Consider the following 13,885-nt stretch of genomic DNA (forward strand, 5'->3'; position numbering starts at 1 on the left):
AAAACCCCTTGAAATGAATGGACCTCACTTAGTTATGGTCATTAATTTCAATGGGTCTACTCTGAGGAAAATGCAGTTGGATGCCTCCCCCCTTACTTGCAGCTCCACCCATAAATATGTGGGAGCAGCGCTCGATCCTAACGGATGGTGACCTGCACAGCTGTCTAGAATTGCCAAGTCGTAAGGGCACTTGATGCCCCTCTGTAAATCACGCTTGTGACCCCCAAAACATCCGGGAGGCTTTTCATCGATCGGAAAGGCTCCCACATTGAAATGCAATACCACTGATGATGAATAATCACCCATTTAGTATTCTGCTTCACCGCTGCCCGTCAAAACCTCAGGAATATAAGATTAACATAAGAAGATATTATATATTATAAGCATGACATGAAAAGCAGCGAGATATTGATTTGACCTCTGGAAAGATGGGACGGCATTAACAAAAGAGGCATGTAGATAGCGGTAAACAGGGACACGGCTGCCAGGATTTTGCTGGCATCTGTTCCTTCGACATCTCTGAGTGATTTACCTGATCACACTTTTGGAGGGTCTAGACTTCCCCTCTGATTTGTGATCGTTCCCCAACTATTCTGGTAATACCGGTGCATTTTGTTTAAAAATCAAGTCAAATCAATCAATAGATTCACAAGCACACTATGGTGCACTGTCTTGCAATAAGATGATGACATGATACATGTTCAGTGTTTTGTGCTTGAATTTTTCTGCATGTTATGCATCCATGAGCAATGCATGGCAACTGGGGAGAAGATGTCACTGAGGCATGCAAAAGTTTCCAGCTTTAATCTCTAGCATTTCCAAGTGGGACTGAGCTGAAGAGCTGTTGCTGGTCAGTGAAGACCAGGGGTGGGAAACTGGGTTCACCTGGGAAACTGGATCCTTTATTCCTCTACCCCAAGGGTCAACATTTGCACGTGTCAATCACCTGGCATCATAATAACTTCAGGTGATTGGCACCCGCCAAATTTCAAAGGAAGTCATTGCAACTGCTGATCAGCAGAATGCTGAGTGCGAGTAATGCTCAACTGATCAGAGGTTACGGGGAGTCCTGCTGAAGTCCATTTGGAAGAAGTGGCATGGATTCAAACTGCTTTCTCCAAATGGAATGTTTTCACTTCTGCACATGTACTGGAGGATGGTGGTTCTTCAAAGCTAGGATCAGGGAAGAATTCATTTGTTCTGCCTTTGTCAGTGGTCTGACCACATTCAGTGCTTCTGAATTTACTTGCAGATTGGAATGCAACTCTGAAATGACTCACTTCTCTCGGACTTTGGTGCACAAAAAGTGCACACACACACATACATATTTTACATAAATGTTTACTGGCAAAAGCATTGAAAAGCACTGAAAAGTGCATATTTTATATTAAAAAGTGTGCACAAAATATGTACAATGGGATAGAATGGAAGGGGATGGGTTGGAACACATCTGCGACTGAGTGCCAGTAATTCTGGATGGACTTAGCTACTTAGACCATGCCTAAGTGACGCACGACTTTATGACGCGACACAGTCCCAGGATGCATTTTTCATGTACACATGCAAAAAGAAAACCAAAAAAAACCCAAAACCCCAACACATATATAACACAAGATTTTAAAATAACGGCATCCAAGTTTGCAATGCAGGATTCACGAGCTGATTATGATGGAGTAAGGTCACTCATTATTGAACAAAAATGCAGTCTTGCATGCATGAAATTGGAAGGAGTGCAACCCACTCCTTTCCCACATTCTTCTGCTGTACGTGCAGATCCCACCTAAGATGGCAGGATTCGTGGGTAGAAATGTCTGAGAATTCCAACCAAAATGGAAAATTGCCGGTGTCTCATGTCCAGAATGGAAATCAATCCAGTGAACACGATTTGTATTAGCTGTTCTTGTTGCTTTCAGTCTGCAAACACTACATAACTAAGTCCATTTTGCTCCCCCTTTTCATTGTGTTTTCTTTGCATTGAAATGAATGGGATGGAATAACATAATTACAATGCAATTCACATAATTAATTATGCAAATGACCCCACATTATGTACTTTTGCCACCACAGTTAGACGAATAATGTAGTTTTTGGCAGAAGATGAACTGCATCAGAATGGAAACAGTGTTGAATGAGACAATTGCAGGGCAGAATGGAAACCAATGCCTCCTTGTATCCTTATTTGTGGGTAATACCACTTCAGTGTAAGTAGGAGCAGGAGGGGGTCATATTTTTTAAACCAGTGCACCACGAAGTTGAACTGAATCTTTCAGATAAGCCAGTTTATTACACGCAGGGAAAGAGATTGCCCTTTTTGCCACCTGCAAAACGAAGTGTAGCAACCAGAATGTTACTTTCTCAGCCTGGTGCCTCATTATGGAGACTGCACCTTATTTAGCAAACTTCCAAGAATATATGGATATAAATAAATAAAAGCCTCGCATACAATAAAGATGCCCAGTTAAGATGCCAACATGAAATGTCGGCTCTAAGAACCAAGGGTTAATTATCAGAGACCTGCACGTGGAAGGGAAAATGACTTTATTGAGCTAATGCTCCAAATTTACTGCCTCTTTTCTTCCCCCCGGTCTTGGAAAACACAAAAGATAGCCGTTTGTTCACCATCGTAGTCAGCATACTCCGCGACTCAATTAGTAAACATGTCAAGAGGTGGGTTAGTTATTCATGGTTCAGGGGCCCAGCCCCCTCTCAAAAAGAGGGCTGCTTTTTTTTCACTCTAATGAAATGATGGATAATCTGGAAGTAGGTGCTTTAAGAAGATATTAATCATCCTCGGTGGTATTGTTAATCATGCGTTCTATCATCTCCAGATGCTGAGCATCACCTTCCTTGGAGATAAAGGGCACCCGAGCTACTAGAGTCCTTTTGATCACCTTTCTCGCAAGCTGGGCACGTCAACGGCATTCAAAAAGGGAAGCTTTCAAATTTCAGGGCATCCTTAGAAAGTGACGCAGGGAAAGGTTTTAGGCAGGGCCGCAACATCTAGGACATTAATTGGCAACATTTAAATCCATTCAAAACCTTTTGATCGATTAAAAAGGCTATTCCAATTAGTCAGGAAATGCACACATGCACACACACTTGCACACACACACACACTTCATACAAAAACCACAGGAGATAGGCAGAATCATAGGAACATAGGAAACTGCTTTGTCCTGAGTCAGACCACTGGTTTACCTCATTCAGTACCGTTTACAGTGATTGGTACCAGCTCTCCAGACTTTCAGACAGGAGGCTCTCCCAGCCCTGACAGGAGATGCTAAGAATTGAACCCAGTATCTTCTGCAGGCAAAGCAGATGTTCTACCTCTCAGCTGCAGCACGTCCCCTGAAAGGTACCTCTCAAAATGTATGCCTCATTTTTGTTCACTTTATACAGAATGCCCCTTCTAAGACAGTGCACTGCTACAACATATATGCACACTATTTCAATATTAAAAAGGTGGATTTTTGTTGTTATCAAGAGTTATTTATTTACCCAGTTTTTCAGCCGCCCCATTCCTGTGACTTCAATTTGTTTAACTGTTTTTATATTGAATTTTAAATCGTCGTAACTCACTCTGGGACCTGCTGATGAAGCAGGGGTGATGATGATGATGGTGTTAATGCCACCAATAGAGCAGGGGTAGCCAAGCAAGTGATGCCCTCTGGATATTATGGGCTGCACTCCCATCAGCCCCACCCAGCATGGCAAGTGGTCTGGGCCAATGGGAGTTGTAGTCCAAAAAATCTAGAAGGCATCATCTTGGATACCCCTGGGCTAGGGATTCTACCACATCACTCTGCTTCATGTGCTTCATGTCTTTCTTAGACAGCTTTCAAAAGTATTAGGCCAGATCATGGAGCATTGATAGGTATTGGCTAAGAAGGGATTAGGTCAGGGATTGCATATGTTGGCTGGGGTTGATGGAAGTCCACCATCTGGGGGGCCACAAGTTCCTTATCCCTGGGTTAGACAACTCCATGGATGATGATAGGTCAATCAGTGATTTGTCACAATGCTGAAATGGCATATCTATTTTCAGAGGAAGTCTACTTCTCAGGCATTGGGGGACTGTCAAGAGGAAAGTCCTATTACATTCACACTCTGCATATGTAAGCTTCTCATAAGATTCTGGCTTGCCCAGACTTGGAAACAGAATAGTAGGCTTTCAGAGTAGTACTTCTGCTCATAAAAAAAAATACAAAATATAAAGGGAGGGCGATCTAAACATCTGCAGGGAAAAGAAGTGCCTGATGTATTGTCCTCTATTTTCTATTTTCAGAACATGCCAGGAGAAGGCAGGTCAAGTATGTCACTGACTTGGTTCTGGGATGTCCACTCCAGTTAATAAAAACACTCCAAGACTGGAAAGTCTTCTGGCCAATTAGACCAACATTATGTTCTTTCTTCTCAAATATAGCAAAAAGGAGAAATGCGAATCAGCTCACATCCAGAGCATGCCCTAGATGACCCAAACATTTTAAATGCAGCATCAACATTCCCAAAGGCCAAAGAAAGGATCTTGAATCTTTCCTGAAGAAAACAACTTACAGTCATACCTCGGGTTGAATAGGCTTCAGGTTGAGTTCTTTCGGGTTGCGCTCCAAGGCGACCCGGAAGTAACGGAATGCGTTACTTCCGGGTTTTGCCGCTCGTGCATGCGCAGACGGTCAAAATGACATCATGCGCATGTGCGGAAGTGGCAAATCGCTACCCGCGCATGCGCAGACACGCAGTCGCGAGTTGCGCTCACTTCAGGATGCGAACGGGGCTCCGGAACGGATCCCATTTGCATCCTGAGGTACCACTGTATTTTGTGTCATGAATGATCAGAGCTGGATCTTCTGACGTTCTCACCACCTTGATGCTTGCAGTGAGGTGATGACGTGTCCCACTTTACAGAGGACAATCTTCTATTTGAACAGAATCCTCTATTTCATTACCTTTAAACCAAATTGAGAAGCCCTTCAAATGGAGCAGGGCTGGGGAACATGTGACCTTCTATACATTATTGGACTCCAGCTCCAAGCACCCAATGGTAAAAAAAATACTGGAATTGTGGCTGGAGAGGGAAGAGTTAAATCTCCCCCCCCCACTGTGCTGCATGTGGAAATTGGATCATGCACACACCCGGGCTTACAATTAAAGTTTTAAAAAATGGAGCTCACACTGCACAATTAAAATGACATGCTGTTGGGCTCTAAGTCTTTCAACTGATCACTTGGACAATAGAAGATGCAAGTTTAAATTCATTTTACAGCAACTTTCTAAATATGTTTTGAAAATATGAAGGTGGGGTTGTAGTCTTTATCTCCATCTTTACAAGGACTGTGGCTGGTTGTTTAGGAAATGTTTGATATTTGTAATTGGAGTTTTCAATGGTGTTGTGTGTGACTGAAATAGTTATTTTTATATAGTTCATATATGCTGTAAGCTGACTCTGGAGGATTCTGTCCTGATTTTTTATGAATAAATAAAGAATGACAGGAGCTGTAGTCCAGCAAGATCTGGAGGGCAACAGCTTCCCCTTCCCTGCTCTATTCGAAAGGCTCTCTGAGCCAAAGACAAAGAAGTCAAAGGAGAGAGAGAAAAGATAAAGAAGGACTCTCTCTTCACAACAACCTTATGAGGCAGGTTAGGCCGAGAGTCTGTGACTGGTCCAAAGTCACCCAATTAGCTTCACTGATGTGTGGGGATTTGAACTCTGGTCTCTCAGTCCTAGTCCATCTCTCCTCCTGCACCAGACAGCAGGTTGTTTCCAGTGCAGCACTGACTTATAGTCACTTAGTGGTATGCTTGTTCTGTGGGTGAAATGTTTTGTGCAACAGAATGCATAGGCAGGTTGCTGGTAACTTTGCTGCATAATGAGTTTCCACTAGCACAGATGTTGCATTGGATTTCTTTGTAGTGCAATTTGTTGTGCAGTTTCTGTGTTGTGCAGACAGAGAACAATGGCCATAGCCCTATGAGCTTATGATGTGCATTTTTTGCTTTGTTGTTTCACTTTGTTAAGTTGCCTTGAGGATCCTGTTAAATGTTAAATAAAGCAAAATAGCAGCAACAACAGAGTATATTCAGAGGCAGTGCACCACTCGATACAAGTTGCTATGAGAGGTATAGCCTTTGTGCTCTGCCTCTAGGCATCTGGGAGTCTTCTGGTGGACCACCATGAGATTTAGGAAGTCAAACTTGATGGACCATTAGCCTGACCTTCTGAATAATTTTAGAGGCATCAATGAAGCAATGTGAAACCTAAGTGGCATGTCCCCAAGAACCCTCACAGCATCACTCGCAACCCATGAGATAATCAAGAAACCATAGGCAATTCATTCTTTATTATGTGGTTTTCCTTCTTGGGTGGAGTGGGGTTTGCTTTGCATGGCCCTGTTGTGTTCCCTGGAAACTCCACGCCAGAGTAATAGATAAATATATTAGTTTCTGACAACCGGGTGTTGTGGGGGAACTCACGGAGCCAGGGAGCCATGCTCTCCTAAACATGGTCAAGTGTGTGCATTGGAAAGAGTGAAATGTAATTAAGCTTGGAGTGGTTTTTGCTGGTAACAAAGAAGGACAGCTTTTGCGGATATGATGACTGATGCCAAGGAACACTGAAGAGGACCACTAATTTCAAGGTCATTTGGAAGCACTCAAGAAACACTACAAAAGGGAAAGGGGTTGGGAAGGGAAGCATTTTCGAATTTTTCTTTTAGAAAGCAAATTGCTATCAAGATGGGAAATGGGGGCGGTCAGAATTCAAAACAGTTTTCCATTTACCTTTCAGAGTTTTGTTCACCAGCAAAGAACAAGATTCGCAGGGAAGAAGCTTTGACTCTAGTGGCACACAGAGATTATTTCATACACACACAGAGAGAGTCTATTTCTTTCATCATATTTACATCAGCATCTGCTATCATTTTCATTATTGGTGGCCACAGTCCTTCAAGTCTGATCTTCCCCCCAAACACTTTCAGTGAATAAGAATTTTCTGTAAATGTGCATTTCTATATCTTCTCCCTCCAGTCTTATCAGTTTTGGGCATTTTTACTTGCTGTTTATTTACAGGTTTGTGGGCAGGTTTCCTGAGTCTTGGAAGGAACTGGCTCAAACTCTTACTGGAAGAAAAGTTAAAGCACTTAGGCAAATGGAGTGGGGGGAGTTCCCTGCATCCCTTCAGAAGCTCAGGCCCCAAACACTAATTGTTTCCTTCCCCATATCTGCCCATCAGTTGCCTAGCAATGGGTGGATCTGAATATTTGGGGGCCATGCCAACTTCACTTGCAAATATTTCTTTTCTGTTTCTCAAATTATTCCTCCTTATTTCTCAGTCATTTCATTTCATTTCATTATAAATGCACAAAGAAAGGGCTGCACCCAATGTAGTGCTAAGTTAAAGTCACTGGTGGGATGTTGCACAAGGGAAGCCCAAGTGCAAATAATCAGGGCTGTCTTTACCTGGGGGTGCAAGGGGTGCGGGGCACCCAGGTACTGAATTCTGGGGGGCGCCAGGCGCCCACTGCTGATGCTGCCTAAGCTCTTAACTATCTACCTGTTATAAAGATGGCCCTGCAAATAATGTCCAACAAGAATCAGATGTTGCTCAACAAGCTTCTGCTAGCAGAACTATTGGATTTGTTGCACAACTTTCAAACTCTGCCATCCACTAGTGCAAGGGCTGTTGTGCTAGCAGACATGTTTGCAATGGCCCAATGGTTGCAGCAGCTCGTTGGCTTGGGGGTGTAGAATGGAATAGAAACACACTCTGACCCCTGTTAGTGGCCGGGGGGGGGGGGAGCTCCCCTGCTTCCCAGGAAGAACATGCTGGCAAGAAGAGCACCAGAGCAATTCAGATAGAATTTGAAAATATAAGAAGATACCTTTCCCCCATCTAGGGATGTCAGAGAATTCAATCAGAAACAGAAATGGGAGTAGAAACTTGCCATCTGCATGTTCCGGAGGTCAGGAACCGAAATCAGGCAAGCAAATACAAATGGTATTCACTATCTTTGTTTTTCTTAGGTCACAAGATAAAATAATTACATTTTTTTACAGCATTGTTTTGGATATTTCCCATCCACTGAAATTAGTTACTTAATTATGTACTTGACTGCAGTACGTTTCAGCAACAGCAGTTAGATAAGTAACTTCGGGTTTTGTGGAAGCTAAAATGCAGCAGAATGGAAACAGCACTGCTTGCAACAAACCTGAGATGGGATGGAAATCGCTGCCTCCTTAGATCTCCAACCCTACCTCAATTAATGGTAGGCCAACCCTACTTCTCATGCAGCCGGGAGGAGGCCATTAGAAAAATCACTGTAGTAGGAAGTCAGGGAAAACAATAATGCTTTTTAAAGAGGTAAACTAAACACTCCTTGGGTGTTCTGCTCCAGGAGGAACTGACATATTCAGGGCAGAGATGACTGTACAGGGCTGGAATAAGTTAAAATGCCACTTAAGAAACAGATTATCCAAGATGGAGGCTTAAGCTAAGTTTGGGTGGTTAGCTCCACCCCCTAGTAGGAGCTTCTCTGGTTAAAGGATTATTGTCTCTTTCAGTAGTTTATTCATTTGCTGATTGCATCCTTGTTTAGTCGTTTAGTCGTGTCCGACTCTTCGTGACCCCATGGACCAGAGCACGCCAGACACTCCTGTCTTTCACTGCCTCCCACAGTTTGGTCAGACTCATGTTTGTAGCTTCGAGAACACTGTCCAACCGTCTCGTCCTCTGTCGTCCCCTTCTCCTTGTGCCCTCCATCTTTCCCAACATCAGGGTCTTTTCCAGGGAGTCTTCTCTTCTCATGAGGTGGCCAAAGTATTGGAGCCTCAGCTTCATGATCTGTCCTTCCAGTGAGCACTCAGGGCTGATTTCCTTCAGAATGGATACGTTTGATCTTCTTGCAGTCCATGGGACTCTTAAGAGTCTCCTCCAGCACCATAATTCAAAAGCATCAATTCTTCGGCGATCAGCCTTCTTTATGTTATGTTATGTTATGTTATGGTTAAACCTAGGCCCTACCTAAATGCATCAGTACTTGGACACACAAGATCAACACTCCCAGCCTTCCGTTGTGGATTTGTCGCATTAGCTGCATACACATTTCCTTTCTACAGGCTATATAATTCCCGTTGCTCTGCCGATTTTGGTCTGAATCTGTTCTACGCTGCTTTTTAGACAGTTCCGGCTGAAGACAGGACACAGTGACAGGCAGCTCGGCTTTTGTTGATTTCATTTTGGCGTCTCGGCAGCCTTGTCAAAGGACTATGATGAACTTTCGAAAACCCTCTCCCTTGCCTGACCTCTGCGGATTGAAATAGCCCGTGACTGCAGTTGCGCTTGGAATTCTGGGAGGCTTTCATCATCTAAATCAGCTACCTGTGATAAGACAGTCGGAAGGGCTTGTGTGTGTTGAAAGAAGGCTGCATGTCTCCCACAGCAGCCTTTTGTGTCTTGGTACTCTGGATCCACTGTCCAAAATGGGATTTTCTTTTTTCTTTTTCAATACCATCTATCACTGAGAGTCGGTCTCACTAAATAGAAAATCTAGCTACTCACCTTGGCAATAATGGAATGCCCCCCTTACCCAGAAGAGATGACTTGCTGACTTTTCACACAAGAGAAACCTTAGAGGGACCTCACATAGTTGTAAAAATATGATCATGATTGTAATCTGCAAAGCTTTCCTTGTCATTCCCCACTTTTCATCAGGTTCATGATTAAACTGGTTTTGTTTGTATGTTTGTGTGTGTTACTTAGGGATGGACGAATACATCAATTTAGATTTCCCTCGGTTTCTCAGTTTTCCAATCTCAAATTTGAGAGGGGGGGGGTTTCCATGAAAATTCATATGTATTTTAGTGCAAATTTCTCCTAATACGCACATTTTTGGAAAGCAATTTCTCCTACTATAACATGATATTTTCACCAATATATGCACCTAAATGCATACTTTAGTATATGCATTTTTTTACAGATTGCTTGACTGGAGGGCTGCATTGCCAAATTTGGAAAAAATAGCTATGTTTTTGTTCACATCTTGTTTTAAAAATTCCAAATTTAATCAAGTTTGTCTTTAAATGCAATCTGAATTGAATCCCTCTGCCCCCAGGGATGCTTTCACTGCTGTACTATGTAACTCTTTTTTTTTTAAAAAAAAATACTATTTTACATTTTTGTGTTGGCTGAGGGATTGCATATAAAATTTGAAAATTGGGAAATAGGATTTTGGTTGATAGTTTTCCTATTGAATGGACCTGAAGAAACTGCTATACCGGATCTATCTTCCTGATGTCCTAGTTTTCTACATGCAGGGAGTTTTGTTTTGAAACGAGGAAGCATTCAAGAATAGGAGGCTGCCCCCTGGAGTTTGGAATGGTACTGCCAAGTCTAACAATATGCAGGTTGGCTCTTATTTGAAAATTAAACTGGGACAACACAGACCCTGAATAGATCCTTCCACACATCTTTGAGCGTCTGAGTTTAACATCAGGTGCATTGCAATGTCAAGGTCAAGAAAGTATATAAAAGGGCCTCAAATGGCATAATATATATCTCCTCAAAAGTAAGCCCCATTCAGTTCAATAAGGATTACTCCTGGATAAATAAAGATATGATTGCATGGTAAAATGGCAATCCTACCAGGTACAGAGAAAAGATGGCACCAGGCATATAAAGAGACGATTATTTAATGGTCCGCAGACTGTTAAACCCGATGTACCTGAAAGGAAAACCTTCTTTATTAAGCATTATAATTATCACATAGCTGAAAAGGTTTGGCGCTTTAAAAATCCAATTTTAGCAGCACCAAAAGATATGAAATAGGTTCTTTTAAATACTTTTCTTTATGAGAGAAGACAATGAAAGCTGCTCATTGGCCCTCATTATCTGCACCTCGATTTCACTTGCCTACCTGCTCCACTGCGCTGGTTCAAGACAATTAATCCTAATATTCCACCCTCCTGGTGTAATTTTTCATCTTGGCAGGTCTCTTTCTGTAATGACTAAAGGGGAGTGGCCAGGTTTTCAAAACCTTGGGGGCAAGCCAGCTGCCTTTCCACACACAATCACTCTGTCCTGATTTACTTAATGAAATGTTGTACTTCCTCCCCTTCCAACCAAATTGTGCATTTGGGCAAACCCTGGCCCTTAATGGTGATTCGCCGTTTGCAGAAGACCCTCCTTGGTGATCTGCATTTGCCTCCCTCCTTATTAACTTTCGGGAAGAACTCAGAAAGAGTCCTGTTCACCTAGGTGTTGAGTAGCTGATCCCAGTATCCTTGGGATTATTAGCTGTCAGGATATGTGACCGCTTTACATGTTTCAAGATATTCTCAATGCTTTTAGATTTTTGAATTTTTTTAAAAAAAATGTTCTTCAATATGTTTCTACTTTTTTAAAAATAGTATTGTTTTACCACTTTAGAGTTTGGGCACCTTTGGGAGAGAGGGTAGGACAGACGTTTAATAAAATAACAACAGCAACTTGCTCATCACAAACCAATGTGGGCACACTTGGGTGTGCTATTTCTGATGTATAATGATAATATACCACAAGCCAGCAGCCGGAATGTGAGAAGGCATTGTTTTCCGTTCTGTCCTGCTTTTGCCACACGCAGCACTGTTTCCACTGCAGTTCGTCTTCTGCCAAGAACCATGTTATTTGTTTTGAGATCCGTTGTGGGCAAAATTGCATAACTTCCATAATTTACGTAATCAGTTTCATTTTCACTTCATTCTTTCATCTCATCCATTTCAATGCAAATGGGGAAAGAAACGCAATTAATTATTTGCAACAACTGAAAGCAACAACAGAGAACACCAATAATATTTGCGAGGCTGATTTCATTCTGGATATGGGATGAATCAGCAAACGTGAGCAATTTCCACTTCCTTTTCTGTTTCCTGAAATCTGAACATCGCCTGAAATCCTGGAGAGCTGCTGCCAGTCAATGTAGACATTTCAAGTCAAATAGGCCAATGCCTAAACTCAGTATAAGGCAGCTTTTTGTTGTTATTGTTGTTCCTACTAGTTTTTGCCTGTCTGTAAAAGTACCAATACATGCTCCATATTTGGTGCGTGCATGTTATCCATCTCCCGACTTACAATTTCCGCTGATAAGAGCTGACTGCAAGCCTAATGGACCCTCATCCTTTGCCATTTTTTAAAAATGGCTTTGTATCAATGTTCTCTTGGACTCTTGGGGAGAAGAGCACACAAGGCAGATGGGAGATTTGGCACGGAAGACTCTTGTTCGGGATGAGCTGGATGATGATAGCCCCTACCGGACACAGCCCCAGATGGATTTTATAGTGATTTGGTATTTTGCAACCTATTTTATTACAGCCTTGAACTCTGGTTCACAACATCTGGAATCAGTGAGCACCGAGTTAGGGAAATATGAGGAACACATGGATATATATCTTTCTCCTGAAATGCTCCTGGTTATCACTGCACTTCCTCAAACACAACCCACTTGATCCTAAACTCTCACTCTTCTGCCCATTTTCTGGTTATTTGTTAAGTATTCTGGGAAGTGACTTAAGTTGCTCCAAGCTTTCCAGAGGCTCAGATGGGGACATGGAGTTGGAAGTGGCTGTCAGGACTAGCACAATCCATGGGAGGCCATGTCTAGATCAAGACCTGGGCTGTGTATCTTCTGAGCCAGCCTCTGAGATCCAAGAACTAATATCCAAGACTTAAATGTTTACATTTTATTGGTGTCTCTGGATGAAATGGATGTTTGGAAGAGTCACACAATAGTCTGCTGAGTGGGTTTTTAAGGAGCCAAGAATGCCTGCCATTAGTGATAAAAATAAGGAACATTTCTTAATCATAGTTAAGTTTCTAGTTAAGCTCCCACAAGATGTAGTGCTGGCCCTGGAGTTGGAACACTTCAAAGGCAGATTGGACAAATACTTGTAAGATAAGACTATCAATGGCTACTAGCCACGACGGCTAACTTCTCCCTACACTGCATCCTAACACCAATTTCTGGGAATCACAAGATTGCAGCTGAGGTCAGGTTCTGCTTTTCGTCTTACAATGGGGCCCACAAAAACAATGTAAAGCTCTTCTTATTATTGTGCATTCCCTGAAAGTGAAAGGTATGTTTTGATCTTCAGAGCAAAGCAAGAGAGCCTTCGGGAATTGTGGCAAATACTCCCACTTTGCAGCCATTTTGGCCGATTCCAAGAGGCACTGGAGCCGATTGCCCTTCCCTTGATGCAGCACAATTAAACTTATTAAAATGGGGATAAAAGGCATCATTCTATTTTTGGATGTCCTTCAGACGTAAGTCAGACTTGCATAGCAGACTGCTACAACACTACTCCCCGTTCACTGTCTTTGAATCAAGAGGCTTATATCTCTTGTTACAAAAAAGAAAACCTTGAATCAGCCTGACTTAATGCACAGGGAAGCCACTCTTGAAGGAGCATCAGCCATAACCACACAGGATTGGATCCCCCTGCTAAGCATCCATTAAGCAGGGGGATCCAATCCTGCACTGGTGCTGTTTTGCCAGTGAAGCAGCACCTACACCACACGGGATCAATGCCTTTGCACAAAAGCTGTTGAGCAGAGGTACTGATCCTGTAGGGCGTCAGGCACAAAGGAGAGCAATGGCTGGGGCCTACCTTCTCCTGGGAAGTTGCAGGTGCTGGCATGGTGATCCCAGCCTCTGAACACTGCTTGCCTCTTCTTCCTTATTTCCTGCTGCCCTGCTCCTGGACTTCAATGAAGCGCTCTGGGACAATCCAGCTCAGTGATGGCTGGGTGTACCTGATTCATTTGAGTTCTGATGCCTTCCAAATATGCTTGATCTGGTGTGGGTCTTGTCCAACTCCAATGCACAGCCCTACTAACTGGTTGTGAAGACCGGGAGGGTGG

General features: G+C 42.8%; 1 long non-coding RNA gene across 1 annotated transcript in view; it reads right to left on the reverse strand.

Annotated features, from left to right (window-relative positions):
- Positions 1-13,885, reverse strand: part of LOC310749837 — an 807,599-nt gene that overhangs the window by 528,758 nt on the left and 264,956 nt on the right. The gene's annotated exons all lie outside the window — the stretch shown is intronic.

Source organism: Podarcis filfolensis (genome assembly GCF_964270895.1).
Source record: "Podarcis filfolensis genome assembly, chromosome: 14".
Classification (NCBI taxonomy): Eukaryota; Metazoa; Chordata; class Lepidosauria; order Squamata; family Lacertidae; genus Podarcis; species Podarcis filfolensis.